General features: G+C 38.7%; 1 long non-coding RNA gene across 1 annotated transcript in view; it reads right to left on the reverse strand.

Annotated features, from left to right (window-relative positions):
• Nucleotides 1–509: 509 nt before the first annotated feature.
• The window catches only part of LOC150056484 (uncharacterized), a 55,860-nt gene continuing 28,466 nt past the window's right edge, over nucleotides 510–27,903 (reverse strand). Inside the window, exons 2-3 of the long non-coding RNA XR_016537266.1 lie at nucleotides 4,581–4,611; nucleotides 510–800 (exon numbers count right to left, since the gene is read on the reverse strand). This is a non-coding gene — a long non-coding RNA (uncharacterized LOC150056484). The remainder of the gene's footprint in view (nucleotides 801–4,580; nucleotides 4,612–27,903) is intronic.

The following is a 27,903-nucleotide window of genomic DNA, read 5'->3' on the forward strand; positions in this document are numbered from 1 at the left end:
AGTAAACAGAACCAAGATTGCACTTCCTTTGAGGTTAGCCTTCTGAAGCAATTCTTAAGCTGGATTCTTGAACCCCCTGGTTAAATTCATGACAAAAGTGGGTCTCACTTTTCAAAACCAGCTGGAAGAAAGCGTGTCTTTTTGGAAAGTAAAGTACTCAGTGGTGTTATTTGGAGGATAAATGGCTGGTACTGTAAGAATTGTTTTCTGGTCTTCCAAAGCTATGAGACATAACTCGTCAGCAGTAAAGATTGTTAATAGGAATTTGTCCATTGAAAACATATGTCCAGATAGTGGTCTGTGTGCTAGTATAATGGATAGCAGGCCCCAGAAGAAATAAGTCTCGTTCAGATAGAATCCTGCAGGAAACTTATCTTCACTCAAGGAACCAAAACCATCACTATAAAAAATCAGGCAACAACCACCTGAATGTAGCCAGATATAATACCTGGAGATCCTCATTGATAACTGGTATTAAAAGTCTAGAAAAGAATTTATTGAGTGGCTGGTCCAACACTATGGTGAAAACATATAATTTAGTATACACGTAAATATTTAATGGACCACAACAAAGAATGTGCTCTGAAACCATCTTCTTTCTTCCCAAGGAAACTAGCAAGAATATTGACACATAGGAGTCACTCTGTAATAACTTTCCCAATGTTTAACAAAACTCAATGTAGCCAAAGGAAAAGTTCTAGTGTTCACCATATTGTTCCAGGGCCTGGGGAACTTTTTGTGGTCCCAAGTTGACCAATCCATATTTTCATTGTCACAGCCAGCTTCTTGCTTTTGATTATCTGTGAGGAAACATGAGCCATTTTGAGAACTTGTTTAAACCTGTTCAAAATTACCAATACCTATGTCATATGCCTGCAAAATGTTTAGAAGCAAACTTCCCCTATTTGTTTCTTGATCGGAGGAGTGACTGCACAATATCACGGCTTTCTCTCTTTCTCTCTTCACTACATAATTGAATCTTTCCTCAAATATGTATTTTTGTCTGAATGTCAGCTTCCCTAAATGCTATGGTAGACTTAGGGGTTCTTTTCGTTTGGAATTCATCATAAAGCTGTCATTCCAGTGTGAAGAGCAGCAATCATTCTAATGCTGTGGTGCTAGACATCTTGCTTTTCTCCAAAAGAAAAAAAAATCTTGGCCTGGACTGAGTCATCACTTCATATTCAATAACTATGTGAGTTCAGAGCCAGCAAGTTGTCAGGCAGCTTTTACAAACCTACTTCTACCATGAGAACACTGTTAAAGGGGAATTAAATTAAATAAATAATAGTTAACATTTCCAATTTGGGTTTGAAAAATAAGAAAGTATTCAAAGGCAGGGCAATAAAGAAAACAGTACAAAATAACATACCAATAACTTCTTATAGTCCCTGTATATGGTAAGCAGAGGAAAGAATTAATAAGGTCAAAAATAAAAATTTTGCCAAGTGTGGTGGCTCACACCTGTAATCCTAACTACTCAGGAGGCTAGGATCTGAGGACTGCAGTTCAAAGCCAGCCTGGGCACTAAAGATGGAGAGACTCATCTCCAATTAACCACTGGAAAAGCTGAAGTGGTGCTGTGGCTCAAGGGGTAAGGCAGTAGCCTTGAATTGAAGAGCTCAAGGACAGCGCCCAGGCCCAGAGTTCAAGTCCCACCACTGACAAAATAAATTAAAAATTTTTTAATTTAAAATTTTACACAAAAAATATATGATATACAAAACGACTTAAGGAATTAAACTGAACTAGAACAAAATAAAGACAGGGGAAAATGTATAAACTTTTGGAATTGATAAGTTAGGTGGGAAATGTCCCTTATTCTGTCATTCAGCAATGAAAACTGATGATATTCAATTATTTGTACCACATCAAAATAATTTCACTTTAGAAAATGCTTAGAGTCTCAACGGAACATAGGCCCAATAGTCTCCCTCATTTGTCATAATCAGTAGGAACCTTGGGCTCTCGTGGCAGAGATTTACAACAGAACAAAATCTAGAGACATAAGGCCAAATAGTATGACACTAAATGTAAGGACCTCCAGGATAAGGAAACAAAAGCCAAATAATGAGTGATTGTTGTCCTTAATGTACTATGTTATCTCTCATCTCTTTTGCTATGCCTTGGTTATCTCATATTGTTACAATATTTCACCTTATTATTTGATATATTTTATATGTGCTTAATTGGTTATTTGAAAATGGATAGGGAAGGGGGAAAATCAAGATGAGCGGGGGGAGGGAAATGGAGACCATATCATGAGAAAGGGTATCAATGTTTGCGAAGTAATGCACATTCTATCTGCTGAATATAATGTAATCCTTCTATTAATTACAAAAAGGAAAAGAAAAGACAATACTTAGAGTTTAATCTGGCCACCTTTTCCTATAAATCTCTATAGTGATCAATGATGAACATCCAACAATCTCCAAATGGCTAGCACCTCACTCAAATCAACAGGGTGTTACTCAGATTTTATCTGAGTAGAAACTTTAAGAATGTAAAGCAGGCTTTTTGCATTCACACATAATCTTCTATACCAAACATGCAATATGGAGTGCTAGGACAGTAATGAGCTAAGGGCCTTCTATCAGCTTGACCAGAAACTAAATGATCCACTGATGTCAGGCCTCTTGTCTTCTATAGACCTAGGGTTCCTTCTGATAAAATGAGACAAATTCAACTAGATCAGGGGTTGGTAAACAATAGCCAACAATGAGTCCTCCATCTGCTCTATAAATAAAATTTTATTAGAACACAGCCATGAGGATTTATTTACATATTGTCTATAGCTGCTATCTAGCTGTAATACCACTGTTGAATAGTTTCAAGAATGGCCATCTGGCCTTCAAAGCCTGAAACATTTACCATCTGCCCCGGTGAGGAAATAAAAATGTTACTAATCCATGAACTAGGTGATATATATTTTTTCCTTCTAAGTATTAACTTATATGAGTCCAGTTAACCAAAAAGAATGAGCTTATAAATAATAAGGCAGGATTCCTGCTAAGTTGATAGCAGAAAACTTGACCCAATAAGTTTAAGTAGAATTTGCAAAAGGTTATTTGCTTCTATAAACCCAAAACTCTATAGATAAAATTAACTGAATTTTGGTTTTACAGAGCCCTTTTTGATAGCTTCATCCTAAAACTCTCAGAATTGTGCCCAACACATTTATCCAATCGTCCAGAAACAAGGACATACTAAATCCACTACCACAACGATGTTCATTGCAGCACTATTTACCATAGTGAAGATATAGAACCAACCCAGATGCCCCTCAGTTGATGATTAGATCAACAAGATGTGGTATTTATACACAATGGATTTCTATGCTGCCATCAGAAAAAACGTCATCGCCCCATTTGTAAGGGAATGGAAAGACTTTGAAAAAATCATACTAAGTGAAGTAAGCCAGACTCAAAGGAACATAGGCTCAATGGTTTCCCTCATTTGTCATAATTAGTGTAAACCTTGGACTCTCCTAGCAGAGGATTACAATAGGGCAAAACCTAGATACATAAGACCATATAGGATGAGGCTTAACAAAAGCACCTCCAGGATATAGAAACAAGAGAATTGGGCCCAACAGTTCATATTTCCATTGACATATGTCTAATCAAGATTATAAAAACAATACGCAGAGTCCCTTGTGTCCTCATCAACAAGGGTTTGGCCTCTGCCTAAATGAATCACCATGGCCATAAAGACAGAATGCACTGATTGACTTATGTGAAAGATCCTATTACCTAGATAGGATTTGTTTCTTCACAGTACTTGACTAAAAATGAGTATTGAGACACTGTTGTCACATTTGTGCTGAAAAGCTACATGCTTTTCCTATTGTAGCGCAATAATCTTTCAGGCCATGAGAAAGTTCCTTTGAAACAGCCAGAATTGCATATAATGTATAATGGATAGTCATTGCAAAAAAGGAGCAGGTGCTAGAGAAAGTAAGGAATATGGGAAGTTAAAATATCAGTAACCACACACTAAAATTTTAAATTCATGATGAGGGCCAATAGTAGGTCAATGAAATGACAAAACTTCTTTATTATCTTAATCATTTTAAGTTCAGCAGGGATTTGTGAGCAAGATTCATGAAGAAGATTTAAAATTTCATGGTGAATTTATCCCCATCACACATTTCTTCTGAAGAATACTTATTCCTGTTGCTCATTAATAAGTAGTCTTGTGACATGTGGAAAGCATGGATTCTAAGTAGGCTAGTAAGGAAGGCTCCCCAGAGGTGTAAGCAATATTTGGTTTGCTGATGAGGATTTTATGTCGGCTCTGTCTACTCCCAAGGGCAGCTCTGCTTGCCAGTCATGAAGTTAAATACTAACCCACAGGAAGGCTGTGGTCAAGTAGCCCCTCTGCTTCCTGACAATCCAGGGCCCAGAGCAATGGTTTTTAAATCATGCTTTACTGAACAAAAAGGTACCTCTCTCTATTAACTAACAGGAGTTTTGAAATCCACTCCAAAGGAAAAATGATTTGTAGTGAGAAACAGTGAAATCAGTAATTCCATTTTCATTTGTTTTCAATTAGAAGTCCTCTATAAAATTATAACCTACCTCTAGACTCCACTTTTCCACAGAATTCATTCTGTACAGAAGAAAGAGGAAAGAAAGGGATTCACATTCAGAATTTATCACTGGGCATAGGGAACTTTACATATGCAAGTAGTCTCTTTTGAATCTCATGAAAATCCTGAGATGAGTCTTATATCCACTTATCATAGATTTAGTCAACAATGGCCAAACTATTCTCAATTAAACAAATATGTGCTTAATTGGTATATCCTTTGGTCCATCCTCATCTGACTTCCAAGCTCTTTCTCTTTAGTATGCTGCCTCCCACTAGTTTCTTTTCCTATTGCAAATAAGAAAAAACAGTTTGGCTCTGCCTTCTTATGTTTTGATTTATTTCTTATTTTAAGGGTGATATACAGAGAGGTTACAGTTACATGAGTAAAGTAATGAATACATTTCTTTTTTTGTTTCATGCCAGATACTCTTTTTTTTCCTTTTTTCCATATATTTTTATTGTAATTAATAGAAGGGTTACATTATATTTGCCAGATAGAAGGTGCATTAATTCACATACATTGATACCCTTTCTCATGTCTTGGTCCCCATTTCCCTCCTCCCCACCCCCACTCCTCATCTTGTTTCCCCCCTTCCCTATCCAATTTCAAATAACCAAATACAAATGTATCAGATAATAAAGTGAGATACTGTAACAATATGAGATAACCAAGGGACAGCAAAAGAGATGAGAGATAACATAGTACATTAAGGACAACAATCACTCATTATATGGCTTTTGTTTCTATATCCTAGAGGTCCTTTCATTTAGTATCATACTATATAGCCTTATGTATCTAGGTTTTGCTCTATTGCAGATCTCTGCTAGTAGAGCCCAAGGTTTCTACTGATTATGACAAATGAGAGAAACCATTGAGCCTATGTTTCTTTGAGTCTGGCTTATTTCACTTAATCTGAGTTTTTCTAAGTCTTTCCATTTCCTAACAAATGGGGCAATGTCATTCTTTCTGACAGCAGCATAGAATTCCAATGTGTACAAATACCACATCTTGTTGATCCACTCAACTGAGGGACATCTGGGTTGGTTCCATATCTTTGCTATGGTAAATAGTACTGCAATGAATGCATTTCTTTTGGAACAGTGTTACTCCTTCCCTTGTTTTCTCCCATTTTCCCTCTTCCTCGACTCCCCTCCCCCCTCCAAGTTGTAAAGTTCATTTCCAATATAGCCTAGTGAGTATTGATTGCTGTTGCATTGGTTCACCCTTGTCCTATTCCCTTCCCCAAATCAGACAAACCTATATTCAAGACAAAGCATGCCAAAAATTAAAACCAGTGACCACAGGGAATAAACCAATGGGGGGGAAAGAGAAAAAAGAAATAACTGCAAATAGTATACAGACAGACAGACAGACAGACAGACACACACACACACACACACACACACACACACACACACACACCCCTCTTATTTCTATATCATGGAGTTCATTTCAGTTAGCACCATTTGTACATAGCTATTGAGCTACTGTGATCCTCTGCTAGAACTATTGTAGGCATATACTTTATTATGAATAAAGGAAATCATGTAACCTATGATTCTTCAGGTATGGCTTACTTCACTTAATATGACTTTTTTCGAAGTCTTTCCATTTCCTTATGAATGGGACAATATCATTCTTTCTGATGGAAGCACAGAACTTCATTGTGTACTTATTACACTTGTTCTTGATCCATTCACCTACTGAGGGGCATCTGGTCATCTTAAATAAACAGTTATAAAATTCAAATGGGGAGAATGATGGAAAGGATGACATTGATCAAGATTGTACTCATAAACTGACATGTTAAATTGAAACCCCTCTTGTACCACTCCTTAAAGATAATAAAAACAAAGAAATAAAATAATGCCAATGATAAATATAAAAATTAAATTAACTTTTTTATATATTTTATTGTGTTTAATAAAAGGGTTACATGATATTTGCCAGATAGCAGGTGCATTAATTCACATACATTGATACCCTTCCACATGTCTTGGTCCCCATTACCCTCCCTCCTACCCCCTCTCTTGGTTTTCCCCCCTTCCCTGTCCAATTTCAAGTAATCAAATACAAATGTATCCAATATATCAGATAACAAAGTGAGATATTGTGACAATATGGGATAACAAAGGAACAGCAAAAGAGATGAGAGATAACATAGCACCTTAAGGACAGCAATCATTCAAAAAATTAAATTAACTTTTTAATTAATTAAATTTCAAAAAAAAGAATGTTAGCCACCTGCCTGTGGAGAGACTAAAGGGACTCAAAATTTCCCCTAACTCTGGGAGAAGATTAAAACAGCCTACTTTTCTCAAACTAAAATACAAAATTAACCTGAACACTTTAAAAGACATGAGGAAAGTTTAGTTTTCTAGGTAAGTGTCAAAGGAGACTAGAAGGTCTCTAGCTCTGAACCTTTCTACCATCACTATGAGAAGGAATATCTTTTATTCCTTCCAAATAGAACAGAAAAACTCTGTAGAAAGGAAGTGAGGGTTTCATTTTAAGGACAGAACAAAACACTGAGAAAAGAATATTAATTGATTGGTGTTGTTTAAAAGCAGTACATAACTTGTATGGTCTTTCTGTTCTGATTTACACAATAACCTTTTTTCTCCTCCATAATAAAATTCGCAAACAACAAAGACATCTGTTTATTGGTCTCCTGTTGCCTATTTGCATTCATTAGGCATCTGGGTGGGGGTAGTGGAAACTTCTAATTGCCCTGTAACTAAAACCCCTCCACTGGCTGAACACCTGATTCTAGTTCCCCTGTTGTAGCCATAGGGGCCCCTTACTGAGCTGTAATTAAAACCAGTATCCTTGGGTGATGCTCAAGTATTAATGATAATACCCATTTCCAGAGAGAATCACCCCAGTAGCAAAGTGGATGCCAGAAAATCTGGAAAATACATCCTTGTGTCTTTTATCCATGGCCCTTGGGATGAGGCTATAAAGGACATATCCTTAGTGGCCTGAACCCTGAGACTCTGAATGTGAGGTTCTTAATCTGGTTCTTAATCTCCTAAAATTGTGTACTTGAACAGGGCCGGGGTGATTCTGTCTGGAAAGGGGGATTATCAAGAAGGAAAGCATTCTATTATAAATTGAAAGAGTAAAGATCTGGAACACAGGTACTCATCTACTGCTGCTGGGGTTTTTTCTCCTTTTGAAAGTTTTAAAACATTTACCCCAGCCTAAAGATATATGATATTTTTTCCAGTCTGGGCTTTTAGCTTAGGGCCTGACCACTGTCCTTAGGCTTTCTCAAGGCTAGAGCTCTACTACTTGAGCCACGGCACCACTTCTGACTTTTCTATGTATGTGGTAGTGAGGAATCAAACCCAGTTCTTCATGCATGCTAGGCAAGCACTCTACCACTAGGCCAAACTCCCAGCCCCAAGATATATGATTTTGATGACAGAAAATTCACTTGATGACAATGGTGTTGTGATGGTCCCTTACCAGACCTCAAAGTGCCGTAGCTGCTCAAAATTGAAGAATACATGGTTTCTTCATGTCAAACTAGAAGTGCTTAGGAACTACTAAAATTCAGCCCAAACAGGAGCTATGATCTAGAAGTCTCGATGGAACCTCTTACTGAAGTAAACAATGAAAACATGATACCGTTGAGAGATGACAATATTCAGAACTAAACAAGCCTAGGTCTCAATTTGGACTTTTAGTAGCCGACTAGCTTGAGACCTCTGGTCTCAACTCTACTACTCAGTTTTTCTAATAAAGATGAAAGTCATTGCACTTAATTTATAGTATCCATACTTAGTGTATCAATAAATAGCTTCTGTTTTCCCTTTTGGTTTTGTTGCTGTTTAGAGAGAACAGAAGATAAGACAAAATCCCACTAGTGAGAAACTAATTCTGGCAGAACTGTATCTTTGGAAGTAAGAACATACAGTCTCTTTACAAAGGAAAAAAATGTCCTGCTTAGTATCTGTCTTATTCAGCTACCCATTCTGCCCTCTGGACTCGAAATGTGTCATAGATAGCCCTGAAAGGTGTCAAGGTCTTTCCAAGTCTGCCCATGATGTAAATTCACTGATCACAGAAAAAAATGGTTAATAAACCAATTAAAGATTTTAGAATTCAAGAACATTTGGAAAGCCAGACTCTAATTGAATGCTCACCAATCAGAGACTATCTTGACAATTCTCTAAAGTCTTTCAAGCCCCTTAAAGCCCTGACAAAAAATTAAGTGCTAGTGGATGGTCTCCCACAGCTGAAAGGTATAAGTGCACAGCCAATGCCAATTCTGCCACAGACTTTCCTGTCATTGACAGGAAAACCTGGTAATTCACTGTAAGTCATGACTGCATCATCATCTATTTTGTTGGTTATCATGGGATAGGTTGAGAAGGGATATGCATGCTTGAGTGGGGTCAAGTCTGAAATAGGGAGAACATAAGGATCCTCCTGCAAAATGAAAGATCTGGATTACCCACTATACACCAGGTGTGGAATGTTGGCTTCTTGGGCTAAAAATGTGGAGGAAGATGAACAGGGGGAGGTATTTTTCAAGAAAACAAAAAAAATATTGAGGACAGACTTTACACAAGTCACATTCATTCCTAACAATGGAACTAGAAGCCTGATCTGGAAATATTGTGATTCCAAGTTAAATAACTCATTATGTTCTCAGGTATATAGCAAATATGGTTTTATAGCTGGAATTGGATTTGAGAAACATATTGCTCTGTTTTTATACCATATAACTGGGTTAGATACTAGTAACAGACTATGCAAGTCCTAGGAAAAGGATATAACTTGGTCTGACAAGGAAATTTGAAGATTTTATTTCTGCCCATCCTTTGGTTGCTGCTGAGATAATCAGAACCAAAGTTGGCAAGAGTTTTGTACAAGGCACGAAGTTCAGCCAAGACCCAGTGTATTCACATTTGTTTTCATAGCTACCCAAGAGGCTGAGATTTGAGGATCACTATTCACAGCCAGCCTAGGCAGAAAAACCCAGGAGACTCATCTCCAATTACCCAGTAAAAACTCAAAAATGAATATATGGCTTAAATAGTAGAGTGCCAGTCTTGAGCAAAAACCAGCCAAGTGAAAGCTCAAGAGCCAAAGTTCATACCCAAGTACTACTACTTCTCGCCCCTTCTTGACCAGAGAAAAGCCATCTTCAATTTCTCTCTCTCTCTCTCTGTGTGTGTCTCTCTCTCCCTCTCTCTTTCTGTGTTGCCAATCCAGGGGCTTGAACTCAGCCTGAGAGCTGTCCCTGAGCCTCTTTATATTCAAGGGGAGTACTCTACCACTTGGAGCCACAGCACCACCTCAGAATTTTTCTGTAGTTTATTATAGATAAGAGTCTTCTAGATTTTCTTGCCAATGCTGACTTCGAACCAGTTCTCAAATCTTAGACCCTAGATAGTTAGGATTACAAGCCTAAACCACCAACACCTACCTGTCATCCTCAATTTCTAGAAGAGAAGGCGGTCCAGCCAATGCTGCTTCCCATCCACAGCCACTCCTCTTTCCATCTCCTCCCTGATCATCCTCCTCCCCACACACGAGTTGCCCATCTTCATACAGTGATCCAAGAAAAATCCTAATCTTTCTAAGGGCAATTCATTTAGAACCATTTGTGAGTGTGGAAACCGCATCCCTTCTTAGGATATAACTCTACCCACTGTTAGCAGAGTTTCCATGTCTGTTAAAACAAGATGCTTGCTGCTATGTACCATTTTATAGAGTATTCACTGCAGATCTCCTTGACTTAAGATGGGGTCACAACCTAATACATTCTTTGCAGATTGAAAATACTGTAAGTCAAACATATCCCTGGTAGACTTATTCTGTAAGACAGTCTAGCTCAGCAGCAGAGTGCACACTATTTTGAAGTGGCTGACAGGGACTTAAGGCTTTTGCCATTGCCCCATATCATTACAAAGTATCATGCACATGTTAGTAGCATGAGGGAAAAAAATCAAAACTCAAAAGTTCAAGATTTGAAGTAGAATTTCTACTAAACGCATCTCATTTTAATACATTGTAAAGTGAAACACTAAGTTGAGTCATCGTGAGTCAGAAGCCACCTGTAGAAAGGTACTTTGCTATGAAGTATACCTTTGTGCATACAAAGCCTGCACAATGTGAAAGTCTAGCTTGCAACTGTGCACAGAGACTGAAAGCAGGGAGCAAACAACAAGGAACCAAGATGCAAACTAAAATGTGGTAGAAAATGTTGTGGATGCTAACTTCTCTAACTTTCTCCAGAAACACACTCATTGTACAAGGCTACCCCATGGGATCCATTTCCAGATTTGAATTATGCACCTCACAGTTTTCCATGAGATATATTTATGGAGAATTCAGACCATAAGGCTCCAGTGTGCCTATGAGAAATTACTGAAGCCTTCTTTCTCTTAATCGTTTAGAATATCTAGGATCTTAGGATGAGAAGGAAACAACCACATAGAAGTCACATGCAAATGCCAACTTTGCACTGAAGCCAAAGACAAGCTGCCTGCATGGCTCAAGGATAAAGAAAATACTAGAGGTATTGTAGTCCGACAATTGCTCCTAAAGTAGCATCAACACAGCTCTAAAGCCATGCAGTTGGCGTCATTTCCTGAGTGATCTTTGGCAGAGGGTTAAGGAACCCAGTTCTGTGGACTGGGATGATAAAAAAAAAAAAAAGAGATTATTTGAATGTTTGAAGGAGGGTAAGTTGCAAAGCCAACGTACATTCAAATGCACAGGCTTTTGCAGAGCGGGAGATGGGATGGAACACAGGAAAACTAGCAAGAAGAGAGGAGACAAAAGATACTTGCACTGTCACTGGACTGAGACCTATCAGGGAAATGTTCTGGTAAATATCTCATGGTGACAATCTGCCCTGATGAAATGGGGTTTTCATGATTTGAGCCATCATCTACACAGATCACACTCTACATAGCTCACCAGGGCCCTTTTACAACAAGAACAGCACACACTCTGTGTGTACTTCACTCCAAACCTCTCTGCCCCATTGTTCTACAATGTGCCAACCTTGTTGCTCAGCATACTCCTCCTGTTATCAGGCTTCACATGTTGCTTGCTTCTCAGTGCTGTAACATTGGTTGTACTGACCCTGATAATCTGTAACTCAGACTTTATTGCTTCCTCAGCTCAACTATCCTTTCTGGAACTCTTGTGGACTAGGTTATTCTCACAGCTGACCCACCCCAATCTGGAAGTGATGAGCAGGTAGCTCTGGGTGTATGGATTAATCCTTTTAACTGTCTAGTTCCAAGGACTTACTGCGAGATGCACATAAATATACATTATACATTCTTCTGCATGAGAATTTTAATATCTTTTATGCTAGCCCTGGGACATGAATTCAGGGTCTTGATATTGTCCCTGAGTATTTTTTGCTCAGGGCTAATGTTCTAACAGTTGAGCCACAACTCTACTTTTTTGTGGTTAATTGGGGAGAAGAGTCTTATACTTTCTTGCCTGGGTTGCCTTCACACCACAATCCTCAGATCTCAGCCTCCTAAGGCTGAGGTTACACTCATGAGCCACCAGTCACCAGCTGGGAAGTAATGTTTCAGTAGCGTTTAGAAGAAACAAAATATAAATCCCATACGGCAGCGCCCATAGAGACAGACGAAATGATTCTAATGGATGGAAATATTGCCAGGTCTCTATGTGGAACAAGCCAGACCTTCTCTACTTTCATGGATTATTTTTAAATAATATCAACAAGGAATATTTTGTTTTCTAGGAAAGGCATCATGTTACTAACCATCACTGCTTTTGTGTTTAGCGTTCTTATCTTCCCTGGTAGAATTAGGGGGAAAAATAAGGCAGTGGAAAAGAGCAATTACTTTGTTCACTAAGTGTTTTTTGTTGTTGTTTTTGTTTGGCCAGTCCTGGGGCTTGATCTCAGGGTTGTCTGAGCACTGTCCTTGAACACTATTGGCTTGAGGATAGCACTCTGCCACTTGAGCCACAGTGCCACTTCCAGCTTTTTCTGTGTATGTGGTACCTAGGACTAAACCTAGGACTTCATGCATGCTAGGTGAGCATGCTATCACTAGGCTATGCTCCTTGCCCCACTACATAATTTTTTCTTAAGGAATAAAGAAAAAAAGAAAAGGAAAAGGATAGGGGCTTAAAGTGGAGAGTAAATCAGTAAGCTACAGGACCACTTCAGCAGTCTATCTGATCCAAAGATGCATTCCCTTACTCACTGTCTCTACTAACTCTGATTTTATTTGTGAAAGAAGGAAGAGGAAGAGAAAGAGGAAGTAAGAAAAAGTTGTCAACTAGAGCTAAGTCCAAGTGACAGTAAAGCCCAGAAGCAAATGGACTATTTACAACTGGTTAATTGAGAAACACACAGATGGAGACCTAATTAGAAAACAAAAAAAATGGGCCTAGAATGAAAAAGACTGATCTACTTAAGGGAACAGTAAATAAAGGAGAGTGAGAGAAAAACAAAAGGAGAAAAAAATAAGAATAGAAAAGTAAGAAAAGGAAATGTTATCTTAAAAGAAGACCAAGTTAGCGTTCAATGTCCTTAAATCTATAACCTCAATCTCTTTAAATTCCTAATAATTTCTCATTTTTATTCCCAAATGGAATTATTGTGTAAAAGATGTAATTGCTAATAGAATTGCAAAAGTTTCTTTTTTGCCAGTCCTGTGCCTTGAACTCAGGAACTGAGCATTGTCCTTGGGCTTTCTCAAGGCTAGAGCTCTACCACTTGAGCCACAGCACCACTTCCAGCTTTTTCTCTATATATGGTGCCAAGGAATCGAACGTGGTCTTCCGTGCATGCTAGGAAGCACTCTACCACTAGGCCAAACTCCCAGCATGCAAAAGTTTCTTTTTAACGATGGAACAAAGGATGAAAAATACAGCAGTGACACTCACTAAATACTATGTTGAAAATGAACTATACAACTTGTGTATGAGGGAGTTGAGTGGAGAAAACTGGGAATGAGGAAAGAGGTGACACTTAAAAAACAAATGTAATATAATGAGTGATTGTTGGCCTTAATGTACTATGTCATCTCTCATCTCTATTGCTGTCCCTTGGTTATCTCATATGGTTACAGTATTTTACCTTGTTATTTGAAATATTGTATATATGTTTATTTGGTTATGTGAAATAGGATAGGGAACGGGGGTAAACAAGACGAGGGGTGGGGGTGGGGGGAAGGGGGCCAAGACATGAGAAAGGGTATCGATGTATATGAAATAATGCACCTTCTATCTGGTGAATATAATGTAACCCTTCTATTAATTACAATAAAATATATTAAAAAATGAAAAAAGTGGGCTGGGAGTTTGGCCTAGTGGTAGAGTGTTTGCCTAGCATGCACAAAGACCTAGGTTCAATTCCTTGGTACCCACATACATAGAAAAAAGCTGGAATTGGTGCCTGTAGCTCAAGTGGTAGAGCTCTAGCCTTGAGAATGTCCAAGGACAGTACCTAGGCCCTGAGCTCAAGCCAAGGACTGGAAAAAAAATGAAAAAAGTAAGAAAAGGAAATAGAAAAGGATGTAAATGAAGTAAGTTTTGTTAAGTATATAATTCCATTTGATGTTTATTTCCACATAAGGAGCTTGCTGGAGAATTCGTAGGCTACTGATTGTTCATAGCTGAACACAATTTTCTTTGAGTTAATACAAACTTCAGACTACTATAGAAGAGGTAGTATCAGGAGGCTGCCCCCACACACAAGCCAATCAAGTAACTCAGGCTTTCACAGACCAGTGGACTCCATGGAACACCTGTATCTTTGGAGCTGACACAGCATGACCATCATCAAGAACCTAAATGACAAATGATATGATGATTTGATGGTGGGGGGTTCACATGTGTACATTGTTGGTGGAAATGTAAACTAGTACAACCACTATGAAAATAAGGTTGGAAGTTCTACAAAAATAAAAGTAGAACTACCACATGATCCAGTGGTATTCATCCTTGGGCAAATATCCAAAGGAATGAAAATCAAGGTGAATCAGAGGCACTAATTCACAATAGCTAAGCCATGGGAATAGCCCAGATACCCTACAACTGATAGATGAAGAAAATGTGGTATGCACGTTCATGAACAATGAAGTATCCTTCAACCATAAAGAAAAATTAAATCATGCTATTTACGGGTGAATAGACAAAACTAGAGACCACATGTAAATCAAAGCAAGCCAGATTCAGAAATCAAGTGTCATGTGTTTTCTATCTTTCTTAATGTCTTCTCCTCCCTTTTCCTAAATTCTCCGACTTGTTAGTGTGATTGAGGAAAATAGTAATTTATTCCAACAGGTATTAGAAAGGATCAGTCACAATCAAAATCCTAATTTGTTTGATGTTGCTAGTTCCTTTGCAATGTGCATGAAAATGGAGTACTATCTAAAAACATCTGTTTGCACATGCGTAATCAACTTTATTTACTTGAGAGTAACTCAAATATTTACTCTCAATTTATATGAATAATAGAGAATAGTAGGGACTGACGTTACCCAACAATCTATGCGAGAATTATTGATTTGATCAACTATTCTGCATAGACAATTTTGCATCTTACTGCTCTACCCCTAGGAGGATAGGAGACCCACTTGTAGTCAAAGGTTCCAGCAACAGTATGAAAGAATGAGGGAAGAGAGAAGTTCCTTTAGCGAACAGGTCAGATTCTCCAGTCTCCCAGCCTTCAGCAGGACCATTTTCGGGTAGAACCAAGAATTCCAGAAGTACACACAGACACTTTTTTTGGGGGGTGTGGGAGAAGTGGGAGATGTGTGCATGGAGTTGAACTCGGGACCAAGACACTATCCTTAAGCTTTTGTGTTCAAGGCTAGTGCTCTACCATTTGAGTTACAGATGCACTTCCAAGTTTTTGGTGGTTAATTGGAGATAAAAGTCATGTAGACATTCTTGCCTGAGCTGGCTTCAAACAGCAGTTCTTACATCTCAGCCTCCTGACTAGCTAAGATCCCAGGCTGTGCCACCAGTGCCCAGCAAAGTTTTTATTTTTCACCAAGATGTGTCTGGAAAATCTGTCATATGAAACCTAATTTACATATTATTAGTTAGAAATAAGGGAAATAAGAAACTGGAGCCTTGACATTTTTTTTAACCAACAAGTACACAACAAAATCACTCTGTAGACAACAGAAAGTAAAGGCACTGAAAGGTCAATTTTCCATCATCCTAGAAATTTTGTGTATGTGTGTGTGTGTATGTGTGTACACCTATCCTTACTTGTTCCACATATAGTCTCCATGCACCAACAAATGGACCCACATCAGAGGCTCTGCTCCTCACCTAGGAAGCAATAGGACTCCCATTACAGAAGCCAAGATGGCTCCTCACCTGCTTTGCAGGCTTCTGTAGTCATCACCTCTATCTCGTCACAGCTGACTGTCAGGAAAAATCCTATTGATTCATAAATGTCCGCTGTCATACAAAAAAATAAACAGCTACAGGGGGAGAACCACCGGAGGAAAATTAAGCCTCAGAATGTTCCAGGAACTGAAAACACACCTCTTTGGGTTCATCGGAGACAAAAATCTGATGCCAATGAAGTTTTTTTCCTTTGTTTAAGGCTTTTACCAGGGAGATAATTAGCTATGCTGGAAGAATTCTGTATAAGTAGTTAGAGAGACATGAAGAGGGGATCCTTTCAACAGAAGTTTCAAGAAACTCCATCTGTGTATCCCTCCCTTGCCTCTACTCACGCCTGCCTCTAGTAACCATAACACTACTTCACCTTCTCTAAAGTCAACTTCCTTAGAGTCCGCTGGAGAGTAAGTAAAATTATGCAGTGTTTACTTTATTCCTGGCAATCTGTCTTCACATAACATGAATGTGTCAATCAAAAACATGATGTTGTTTGGTTTGTTGTTTTTTTTTAAGGTTCAATAAGAGACTCCAAGTGAGGATCTGACTGTAAAGAAGCCAGGCCAGTTCTGAAACTGGGACCAGAGAGTCCGCATCCCAAATACAAGGTCTAGACGAAAGTTGTCCTTTATTTCCTGAGCCAAGGACTTTTTGTAAAATTTGAATATAACTCTCATTACTGAACCCAGAATGATAAGTGACTCACCTAACAACATAGCGGTGAGGGAAGAGTTTGCTCTGGTTTTCCTCTGTGGTTCAGAACCACCTCTTGAGACAATTATTTCTACCTAGTTTCTCTTTCCTTTTTAAGATAATTTGGTAATCATTTGAGCTGACCTCCTTATAAAACACATGGAAGGGCCGGAAGTTTGGCCTAGTGGTAGAGTGCTTGCCTAGCATGCACAAAGACCCGGGTTTGATTCCTCGGTACCATATATATAGAAAAAAGCCAGAAGTGGGGCTGAGGCTGAAGTGGTAGAGCTGTAGCCTTGAGAAAATCCAAGGACAGTCCTCAGGCCCTGAGCTCAAGCCCAGGACTGGCAAAATAATAAATAAAATAAAAATAAACATCAGAATATTAAAAAAAAAACATGGAACAAAAAAGTCTCTCAACTTGTGTAGATGAGACCCAAGTCCACTGTACCATCATCTGTCGTGCTGTCTACTACAGAGATAGCCATTTCTACCCTCCAGCCTCTCTCTCCTTCCAGAATTTGTCTTTGCATTGCTATTCATATACATGTAGCAGAGCACTGTATAGTCCTGCTTAACAGGATAACCTTTCCATGCGTGGTGTCAGATTCTGTTGGGAAGTTCATTGTTTTCGCTCAACAACATATCCAAGAGATCTTTCTCTGAGAGTCCATCTGGTACTACAGATTCTTTTTTACCACAGTGGTGTGCTCAGTGAAATGGCTGTGTTGTAGACTTCTCTCTGTTGTCGTTAAGTTGTGACTGCTTTTTTGGAGGCATCAGTATCTCCATGACATGTAATGTTTACTCAGACACATTTATGGACCTAAGCTAAGACAAGCATTTGGGAATTATCTGAGAAAGCATCCAAGCAGAGATAGAAGGGGAGCCTATAACCCATTCCAAGGCCCTGGAATTTCTGTCTTAAGATGCCTCATCCTTCTTCCCTTGTGGCTACAAATCAAATTTGTTGCAAGCTGAGAAATTCTACTAAAGGAAAAAATGAGACATATTTCCAGTTAAAATGAAAGACTGCGAACCAAACCACATGTAAGCATGAAATCAAATCTTCCCTGATACAACCAAAGCAATTAGTCCCTGGAGATGGATTATCATGTACATTCAAAACTAACTGGACAGGTTGATATATGTAAAATGTGGGAAATTCAGTGCAAGCAAGGAGATTTGAAATGCAATCAACTGTGTTCATTTTATGTATTTATAATGTATGTATTATTTACATATTTATAATTTTCAAGAAAATACCATTTTCTTTATCTGATCCATAAAGGTGCACAGAGTCTTTAGCTGAGTGTTACCCAACCTATGCAGACAAATAGCATCTACTATGCGAGGCAAGTAATTATATTCATAATCTTTACCCATATAACTCATATTGGATTTAGAAGTTCCAAAGTATTATTGTTTTTGTTTTATCCTCCCTGCTTGCCACCTGCCATGTCTAGGGAGCTTCCACACACTGTACCCAGAGTGCCACCATGCAACACAATCCCTCTCCCCAATGCTAACGTCAGTACCAGCATAGCAGTGCAAACATATTCTATCGTAATGTCTTGTTTGCTATTAAAATTCACTATACGTGCACCCTTTGAGAAGAAATTTTGCATCAGTCCAAGGCTTACTTAGATCAATGATGCCAACAAAGACAAGGCTGAATTCTCTCTAATCTGCCAATTTCTGGAAAATGGCCAGACTCTTCAGACGATCGCATGGAAACTGCCACAGCTTTAAGACTTGTGCCATCCATAACAATGTCCAAAGAAAAATGCAAGAAGGAAAAAAAAAGATAAATGCAAGGGGAGGAGAGTAGGTATTCACTAAACAGGCCTATTCACAAGAGCCCATCTCTTATTTAGAGAGGTAAAATGTTTCCAAAGAGCATCGGCAAATCTTACCTTCTATATCGCTGGCCAGGGCACACCCACTGGCAAAGGCAAAAGTGATAACTTTGACAGTCAGCATCTGTGTCCTGTGGCAAGACACAATGGAGTAATCCCATTGAGCCATCCTGGAGCCAGGAGGGTGGGTGTGGGTAAGTCAGCTAGCACTACACACATTGACAGGCCAAGTGGATTCAGGAAAGAAAAACAAAAACTTAATACACATGGTATTACTACATCTCAAGTTCAATTTTTTTGCAGCTCTACAATGATGCAAAAATAACCAACACTCACTTTGATATTATGGCACTTTGTATTCTGAATTGAGATCTTTCTCCAGGTCAGCAAGACAAGCTTTCTCTGCAGACAGTGAGCAACAGTGAGTGGCAGCTCCCCGTCAGCCACAAGGGAAACACTGCCAATCTATAACGCACTGTGTTGCTAAGCTACAGCATTCAGTAGGCAAGATGTGTTCGACGCATTTCAACGAATGCTCTATTCAACTTGAGGTTGGATTTATTGAGGCAGACCCTTGTTGGAAGTCAGTGATTACATGTATTTGCTCTGCTGGTAACTTTGTGATATTAGTAAGGAATGTCCTTCTTGCTAATACCAAAATTCTTTACCTGCAAAACGAACAGATTGGACTAGACATTGCCTGCCAATGAGTGTTCCAACGCACCATTCCTCACATACATATACATCTCCTCAAATGAGAGCTACCCAAGAAGTCTTTGATCCTCTGCTTTAAAAGAAGGGAAAATTGAACAAGAACATTTTCTACTAGATATTCCTTGCTGATTGTCTTTCTTCTACTATTATTGACATTTAATAACAGCCATTCTGATGCAGTAATGAGGTCTCAAAACCATTCAGCCTGAAACTAAGTCTTCCCGACTATTATTCTAGTGAACAATTTTGAAAAACTCTCGTGTATTTGGGTTGCTAACCAGTGTTTTATTACTCAATTCAAAACAGAGACAATGGAAACAATGCTTTAACATCAGGACTTCTGGCAGTGCAAGAGCACACAAGTGAAATATTTACAGGACCGCATAAGAAGGCTGCTAGCCCCTGCTCTTTGAAGGTTATTGCTGCCAAGGAGGCTGGAGAACAAATTGTAAACTCCAAAACATCTAGGAAAAGCAAAAGGAACACCAATCCACCTGTGGAAAGAAAAATGAAAGCATGGAGGACTAAATCATTTGTCTTTTCTCTTGGAAGACTCAGCTCTAGGCACAGTGGCTACTATAGGTTGGTGCTAGAGGAGTAGGTCATGCGTGCATAAACGAATGAATGAATCAATTGCTTTGTCAGAAAGCTCCATCTAGATGTATACTGGAATGTCCACAGATCATTCATTCTACTTCCTTCTTGCCTCCTCCTTTGACAGTACTTCATCTTGGCAATTACCATTCATCCACCTATCTTCTTTTCTCTTTATGTCCCTCCAACAGCAACTTCTAAAATGCTCAGAGGTAGTAAAAAAAAATTCAATTCTCTGTCCTCTGTCCTCTTTCCACTCACTTCCCAGGCCAGGGGAAATGATAACCAGCCAAGAAAAGCCTCCCTCAACTCTCAGTGACTGTGTCAGCCTTACTCCAGCCACCTACTCTGTTAGAGCCTCTGGCTCTACACTTAATTGAAGATGTAAAATATACACACATTCAACATCTGCCTGGAAGTATAATATTAAACATACTGCTGCCTTCTAGCATTTATCAAAAACTTAGATTTAAAGGAGAGAGAAATGTTTCAGATGCATAAAGACTTATTTTTTCATCTGAATACCCTAATGCCCACTCCTGATTAGGATAGGCCAGTAGAAATTTTAGAATGAATACTTGCTTTTGAACTCTTCTTTCTCTACTGTGCTCCCATAGACAGTTTGCACTGACACAGGTGACATTATCTGTCTATATGAAAAGACACAATGGAACTCCAGGGGTCTAGGACAGGAAAGGTCAAAGTTATTATTCCTCTACACAGTGCACTCAATAAGGAGAGTCCCCAAATGAATGCTGTTCACACTTCAAAATAAATCACACATCTCCTTAAGGGACCCACCAATCAAAAATCCCTTTTCATTTAGTTTCTAGAATATGTACAGGGCAACTTGAGACTCATCTATTATAGAAGTATGAGACTGTATGTATACTCCGCATTTTTAGTCTGGCTCCTTTTTATACATCCATCCAGAATTTTTGCTTCTAGTTTCCATTCTACTTCTGTTTAGATTTTGAAATATTGGATGCATCCTTAGAAATCTTACAAAGCATTTATGCACATGGTAGAGGCATTCATTTGTGGGGGAAATATTATGAAAATCAGTCTTCACCAAATTTTAAAGGGCATTTTGGATGTTAACTGCTTCCTTAAAACGTTCACAAGTGGATTAGTTGGATTAGTTGCTTTTCCCCCCACTGGCATAGAATACCCAGTTTAAAAAAAAATAACTCCTAGCTACTCAGGAGGGTGAGATCTGAGGATCACTTTTCAAAGCCAGCCCAGGCACTAATGTCTGTGAGACTCTTTTCTCCAATTAACAACCAGAAAAGTGGAAGTGGTTCTGTGGTTCAAGGGGTAGAGCAGTAGCCTTGAGCTGAAGAGCTCAGGGACAGCACGCAGGCCCAGAGGTCAAGGCCCATGACCAACAAAAAAAAGTTCATTTTGCTTGAATTTGTTTTGTTTGTGGAAATAGTTTGGATTGTGTGATCTGCAGTATTTCCACCCAACATGGTGGAGAGGGTATAATGGATCCAATGAGCTCATATGACAGCCATATTTCAGAGAGTAAGTAAGGATACCTGTGCCCTGCAAACCATCCCCGTTTCCCCCTTTTCCTCCACCCAGGCACCTAATCTATGGGATATTGTTGCATACTATCAGAGCTGTCATGACTCCGTTTAATCTTTCCCAGAAACACTTGGCAGACACACTCCGAAGTACCTCATTCATTCCCAGTTAACCATCAAGATTCACATCACAGTGTCAAGCTCCAACAATATGTTCTGACAATTTCCCTTAGCAGTAACAACTAACAAATTCTTCCACTTGCAATGATAGTTCAAAGATCTACTGGCAAGGCTGTAGTCAGCAACAACACAGAAATACAACTGATTAGCAGAAAGGATGAAGAGACTACTGATGGATTATCAGTCCAGAAGTACAAGGATGGGGACGAAAGGTTAATTATGTATCTAATGCTTTTACCAAAGACGAGCCCACAAATAATAATGAGCAAGATATAAATACTTCAAAAGTTTGAATAGAGGAATTTTAGGGGCACAGAATGTGAGTTTTTCCCAAGACTAACTGCAAATAACTTCTTCAACAGCACTAAACAACCTGGCACCACTACTTTACTTGATTGGGTGATAGGATTGTCACCTGTATGACTAGGCAAATTTGACACTCTGAAAGAAGATAATGAAAAAAAAAAGAAGAGTTGATACTATATCAGCTGCTGTAAAGACAAATATAGCCTGTAAATGATTGTATGTACCAGTACAAGGGCTTGAATTCAGGGCCTGGGCACTGTCCCTGAGCTTTCTCACTAATTGGAGATAAGATTTTCAGGGACTTTCCTGCCCAGTCTGGCTTTGAACCTCTATCCTCAGATCTCAGCCTCCTAAGTAGCGATGAGTACTGCATGATCCATTTACACCTGGCTCTGTAAGATTTTTTTTAAAGCTAAAACTTCAAAAACCTCAAGGCTGATTATTGAGGACAGGGTCCAACCTGCAATAGATAAAATTCAATTCCTGTATTAAAGGTTGCTAAAATTGCATTCATACTACCAAAGATTCTCATAAGTTTTTATATTCTTATCAAAAATAAAGCCCAAGTCCTGAAAAATTCAAATGATGCCTTCTATTCTGACTTATTTCAACTCAAAATATGTATCTCCTTTATTCACAAATAATTGCAAACACTTCTGAATAGAAGCCAAAAGCCAGGCATTTGGAAATGAGTGATCTAACCTCCAAAAGCAAATAAAATTATTTCCTTTTGCATCCCTTCACTCCCAGCAATTATCTGACTGAATTTTAACCTGCCTCTGATCAGGGAACCATATCTATTTGCCCTAGTTGAACACTACAGTGATTCATATGTATGTATTTTTTTTCCAAGCCTATCTCTGAGTAGCACTTCTTAATTTCCTCGTGCAGATTTCTACTTATCAAATGTGCTGGCCGTGCATTTCAAATGACCCATGTTTTAGTGGTTACTGACCATTATGTCAATAAAGAGGGGAACATCTCCTTGTGTGTGACTCCATGATTTAATCATTATTAATGAGACATTATGCCTTTGTACATTTCTGACAGATGATTAAGTGCACTATAAATGTTTAACATCGGTCTCTGAGGTCTACAATGCCAAACGCCTACTCATGTTTCACACAATCAGAGAAGACAAATTAGATTATGGCAATATGGCAGCATTATTGATTTTTTGTAATATTTACAAACTACAGGTAAAATGTAATATGAAAAAAAGTGTGTGTGCTGACAGCAAGTCCATTTACTTGAAAGTTTTTCCTCAGTTCTCATCTGGAAGCAATTTATCTTGTAGGCAATAGTACTAAAAAAAATCCCTGAGTCAACCCAATTCCTCACTGTAATTTTTTCCAGCAGGATTCCAGGTAGAGCTTCATTCACAGCCCTAGGCTTATGGTTCATGTTTTTTGCCAGTCCTGGGATTGAGCTCAGGGCCTGAGCACTGTCCTTGGACTTTCTCAAGGCTAAAGCTCTACCACTTGAGCTTCAGCACCAGTTCCAGCTTTTTCTATGTATGTGGTACCAAGGAATCGAACCCTGGCCTTCGTGCATGCTACGCAAGCATGCTACCACTAGGCCAAACTCCTGGCCCTCGTGGTTCATTTTCATCCATCCTATGACATAAGAACTTTAGACCATAGATTTATTTGCCCGTAAGAACCTCCTGGAATTTTTTTAAAATAATTTTTTATTGTGATTAATAGAAGGGTTACATTAGATTCACCAGATAGAAGGTGCATTACTTCACAAACATTGATACCCTTTCTCATGACATGGTCCCCATTTCCCTCCCACCCTCCCCCCCGCTTATCTTGATTTCTCCCCTTCCCTATACAATTTCAAATAACCAATTAAGCACATTATAAAATATATCAGATAACAAGGAGAAATATTGTAACAATGTGAGATAACCAAGGGATGGCAAAAGAGATGAGAGATAACATAGTACATTAAACTATGTTGTCTCTCATCTCCTTTGCTATCCCTTGGTTATCTCATATTGATATAGTATCTCACTTTGTTATCTGATATATTGAATTTATTTGTATTTGGATATTTGAAATTTGATAGGGAAGGGGGGAAAACCGAGACGGGAGGGGGGTGTGGGGGGGGAGGGAAATGGGTACCAAGACATGTGAAAGGGTATCAATGTATGTGAATTAATGCACCTTCTATCTGGCAAATATCATGTAACCCTTTTACTAATTACAATGAAAAACAAAAAAGGAAAAAAAAACAAAAACATAGTCACACACACAAAAAAAAAACATAGTACATTAAGGACAACAATCACTCATTACATGGCTTTTGTTTCTTTATCCTGGAGGTCCTTACATTTAGTGTCATACTATTTGGCCTAATGTCTCTAGATTTTGTTCTATTGTAAATCTCTGCTAGGAGAGCCCAAGGTTTCTACTGATTATGACAAATGAGGGAGACTATTGGGCCTATGTTCCTTTGAGTCTGGCTTACTCCACTTAATATGATTTTTTTCTAAGTCTTTCCATTTCCTTACAAATGCCTCCCGGAATTTTTAAATACAGGTTACTAAGTCTCCTACTAGCCCAATTAATCTGGAATATCTGCAGGTAGAAGATACACAGACATCGGTAATTCATTTTTAACTAGTATACTATCTGCTATGCCAGATTTAAAACCTAGCACCAGAAGATGTTTATTAGAGAAATTATGCACAATGTATGTTATATTGCATCTGTAATAAAGTAACTAAGCGAAATGAACGCCAGAATATGGAAACAGAAGCTTGATTATTGTGCTGGTTGTTCTCAACCTACTGTGTGTGTGGTTATTTCGTTCTCTCTCTCTTTCTCTCTCTCTCTCTCTCTCTTTCTCTCTCTCTCTCTCTCTCTCTCTCTCTCTCTCTCTCTCTCTCTCTCTCTCTCTCTCTCTCTCTCTCTCTCTCTCTCTCTCTCTCTCTTTTTGTTTGGTTTGGTTTCTCTCCTTACGATTTATCTCATTTTGTCACTCTATCTGACTTTTGTTACCTGGCATATTACATACACATTTATTCATTTATTTGACATTGAAATAGGGAAGGGAGGGGAAAACAAGATGATTGGGAGGGTGTGGAGAAGGGAATTGGGAGAAAACATCAGAATGTGTATCAATGTTCAAGAAGTAATGTACCTGGTGAATGTAACTGTAACCCCTCTTTTCATCACCCCGACAATAAAATACAATTGAAAAAAAAACCTAGCACAAGAAATTATTTGACATGCCTCCCATCAAGAGATAGAGTGTAGGGCTCTGTGACAATTTGAAAACATTAATATAAAAGTGAAACTATAAACCAGGTGCTAATGGTTCATGCCTATAATTCTAGCTACTCAGGAGGCTGAGAACTGAGGATCACAGTTTGAAGCCAGCCAGGCAGAAAAGTCCCTGTGAGAATTCTATCTTTAATTAACTCCTCAAAACCCAAAGTGGAGCCAAAGTGGAGCTCAAAGAGGTAGAATGCTAACCTTGAGCAAAAAGCTTAGGAACAGACCCCTGGTCCTGAGTTCAAGCCCCGTCTGACAAAAAATATAAATAAATAAAAAGTAAGGCTGTAACTTTATTCAGGTCCAAATAGTAACAATGCACAACTTGTACTTTCTTGATTATTCTTGACTTCTCCCTCTTAAAACCCAGCTACCATATTGTAGGGAAGCCCAAGATATCTATAGGGAGAAATGTTTTCTGAGATTTTCTTGGCAAGGACTTGAGCCCCCTGCTTCACAGACTGGCTAAGCTCTGCATTCCGTTGGAAGATTATCCTGCCAGTCAAGTTGACCCAGCAGACATTAGACAGAACAGAAACATGGTGTTCCTGCCAACCTCTGCTGAGACTTCAGACTCATGGGCAAAATAAATAAGCAGCTGTTTTAAACCAGTGAATATTAATGATGGTTAGGTAATAAGTAGCTGGAACCCAGCTATTGTATTGTGAAATTTTTATTCTTTAGAAAGCTTAATTACAAGCAATCATAGGCTCACACCCACCCACCCCCACAACCTTCCACCTTCTCTTTGACACCAAATATGAAAGGTCCTTCCTTAATATGAGATAGCTCCTCCATGAAGATTTCCCAGTCTGTGTCAGTTGTCTGTAATTTTTCTCATCATTTCAGGTCTTGTTTATCAAGTGAATTAGCCCAATGGTTGCATAAAATTACAAATGTAAAATACTGATTACCAATTTGCATTTGGAAAACAGTCTGATGAATAGGTAATCACAACCCAATAAAGGGTATAAAAGTCTACATGAAATTAATAGAACTGAGACTCAGTGTAGAATAAATGCAATGATGGTGGAGAAATTTTGATGTCAAAGTAGAAGGAAGAGGATTGGATTCCATTGTGAAGGAGAACTCTGCCCACATTGGGCCTTAAAATGTGTATTAATGGGATCTAGGTGTTATAAAATCCTCTGATGAAGATGTCCTTTCTATGTTGCAGTTACTTCTCACTGAATCCTTGCATAGCTTTTCTTCTGAAACAGGGAGACCTGTCTGATGTCTCTTTGCCTTATTATGACAATAGACATAATGGATTAGACTCACACTTGTATGACCCCCCCGGAACCTTAATTATAGATAGACCACAGTATCTGTGGGTTCCACATTGTTGATTCGACAAACCATGGATCAAAAATACTCAAGAAAAAAAAAGTGAACTTGTCCTGAGCATGCACAAGCTATTTTCCTTATCATGAGTCCCTGACCATACAATATTACAAGCATTTTCATAGACTTCATGTTATAATTGATATTATAATTTAAAATATATGGGAGGGTTATGTAGATGCAGATTTTATTCCATTTTATCTAAAGGACTTGAACATCCACAGGTTTGGTATTCATAGGGATCCAGAAGCCACCCCTCAGAGGATATTGAAGGAGGACTGTACTTCCTTAAAGGCCCACCTTCCAGAAACATAGGGGATTCAACTTACGAATGTTTTTTTAGTTAGTTTGTTTTTGGCCAGTCCTGGGGCTTGAATTCCTTGGACTTTCCTCAAGGCTAGAGCTTTATCACTTGAGCCACAGCACCACTTCTAGCTTTTTCTATGTATGGAGTACCAAGGAATTGAATTCGGATCTTTGTACAAGCTAGGCAAGCACTCTACCACTAGGCCAAACTCCCAGCCTCAACTTACAAATCTTGAAAGGAAAAAATTAAGTCTGTAACAGAATGGGAAAGCTTAGGAACATGCAAACGTCCACATGGAACTAACCCTTCCTAGCTGCCCCTAGATGGTCAGATACCCCTTTACTATTACGGCCATCACAATGATAGTATTTGTTGATCAAATAACAAGTGCCTACAATCACTATGGAAAGCAGTGTGGCAGTGCCTCAAAAGGCTAAACATAGAACTCCCCTATGACCCAGCAATTCCACTACTTGGCATTTACCCAACCATCCAGAATCAAGGACATACTAAATCCACTAGCACAACAATGTTCATTGCAGCACTATTCACCATAGCAAAGATATGGAACCAACCTAGATGTCCCTCAGTTGATGAGTGGATCAACAAGTTGTGGTATTTGTACACAATGGAATTCTATGCTGCTGTCAGAAAGAATGACATCGCCCCATTTGTTAGGAAATGGAAAGACTTAGAAAAAATCATATTAAGTGAAGTAAGCCAGACTCAAAGGAACTTAAGCTCAATGGTTTCCCTCATTCGTCATAATCAGTAGAAACCTTGGGCTCTACTAACAGAGATTTGCAATAGAGCAAAATCTTGATACATAAGGACATATAATGTGAAGCTAATTGAAAGGACCTCCAGGTTAGTGAAACAAAAGCCATATAATGAATGATTGTTGTCCTTAATGTACTATGTTGTCTCTCATCTCCTTTGCTGTCCCTTGGTTATCTCATATTGGTATAGTATCTCACTTTGTTATCTGATATATTGAATTTATTTGTATTTGGATATTTGAAATTTGATAGGGAAGGGGGGAAAACCAAGACGGGTGGGGGGTGTGGGGGGGAGGGAAACGGGTATCAAGACATGTAAAAGGGTATCAATGTATGTGAATTAA

The sequence above is a fragment of the Megascapheus bottae genome, chromosome 12 (assembly GCF_031878675.1).
Source record: "Megascapheus bottae isolate mThoBot1 chromosome 12, mThoBot2.hap1, whole genome shotgun sequence".
NCBI lineage: Eukaryota > Metazoa > Chordata > Mammalia > Rodentia > Geomyidae > Megascapheus > Megascapheus bottae.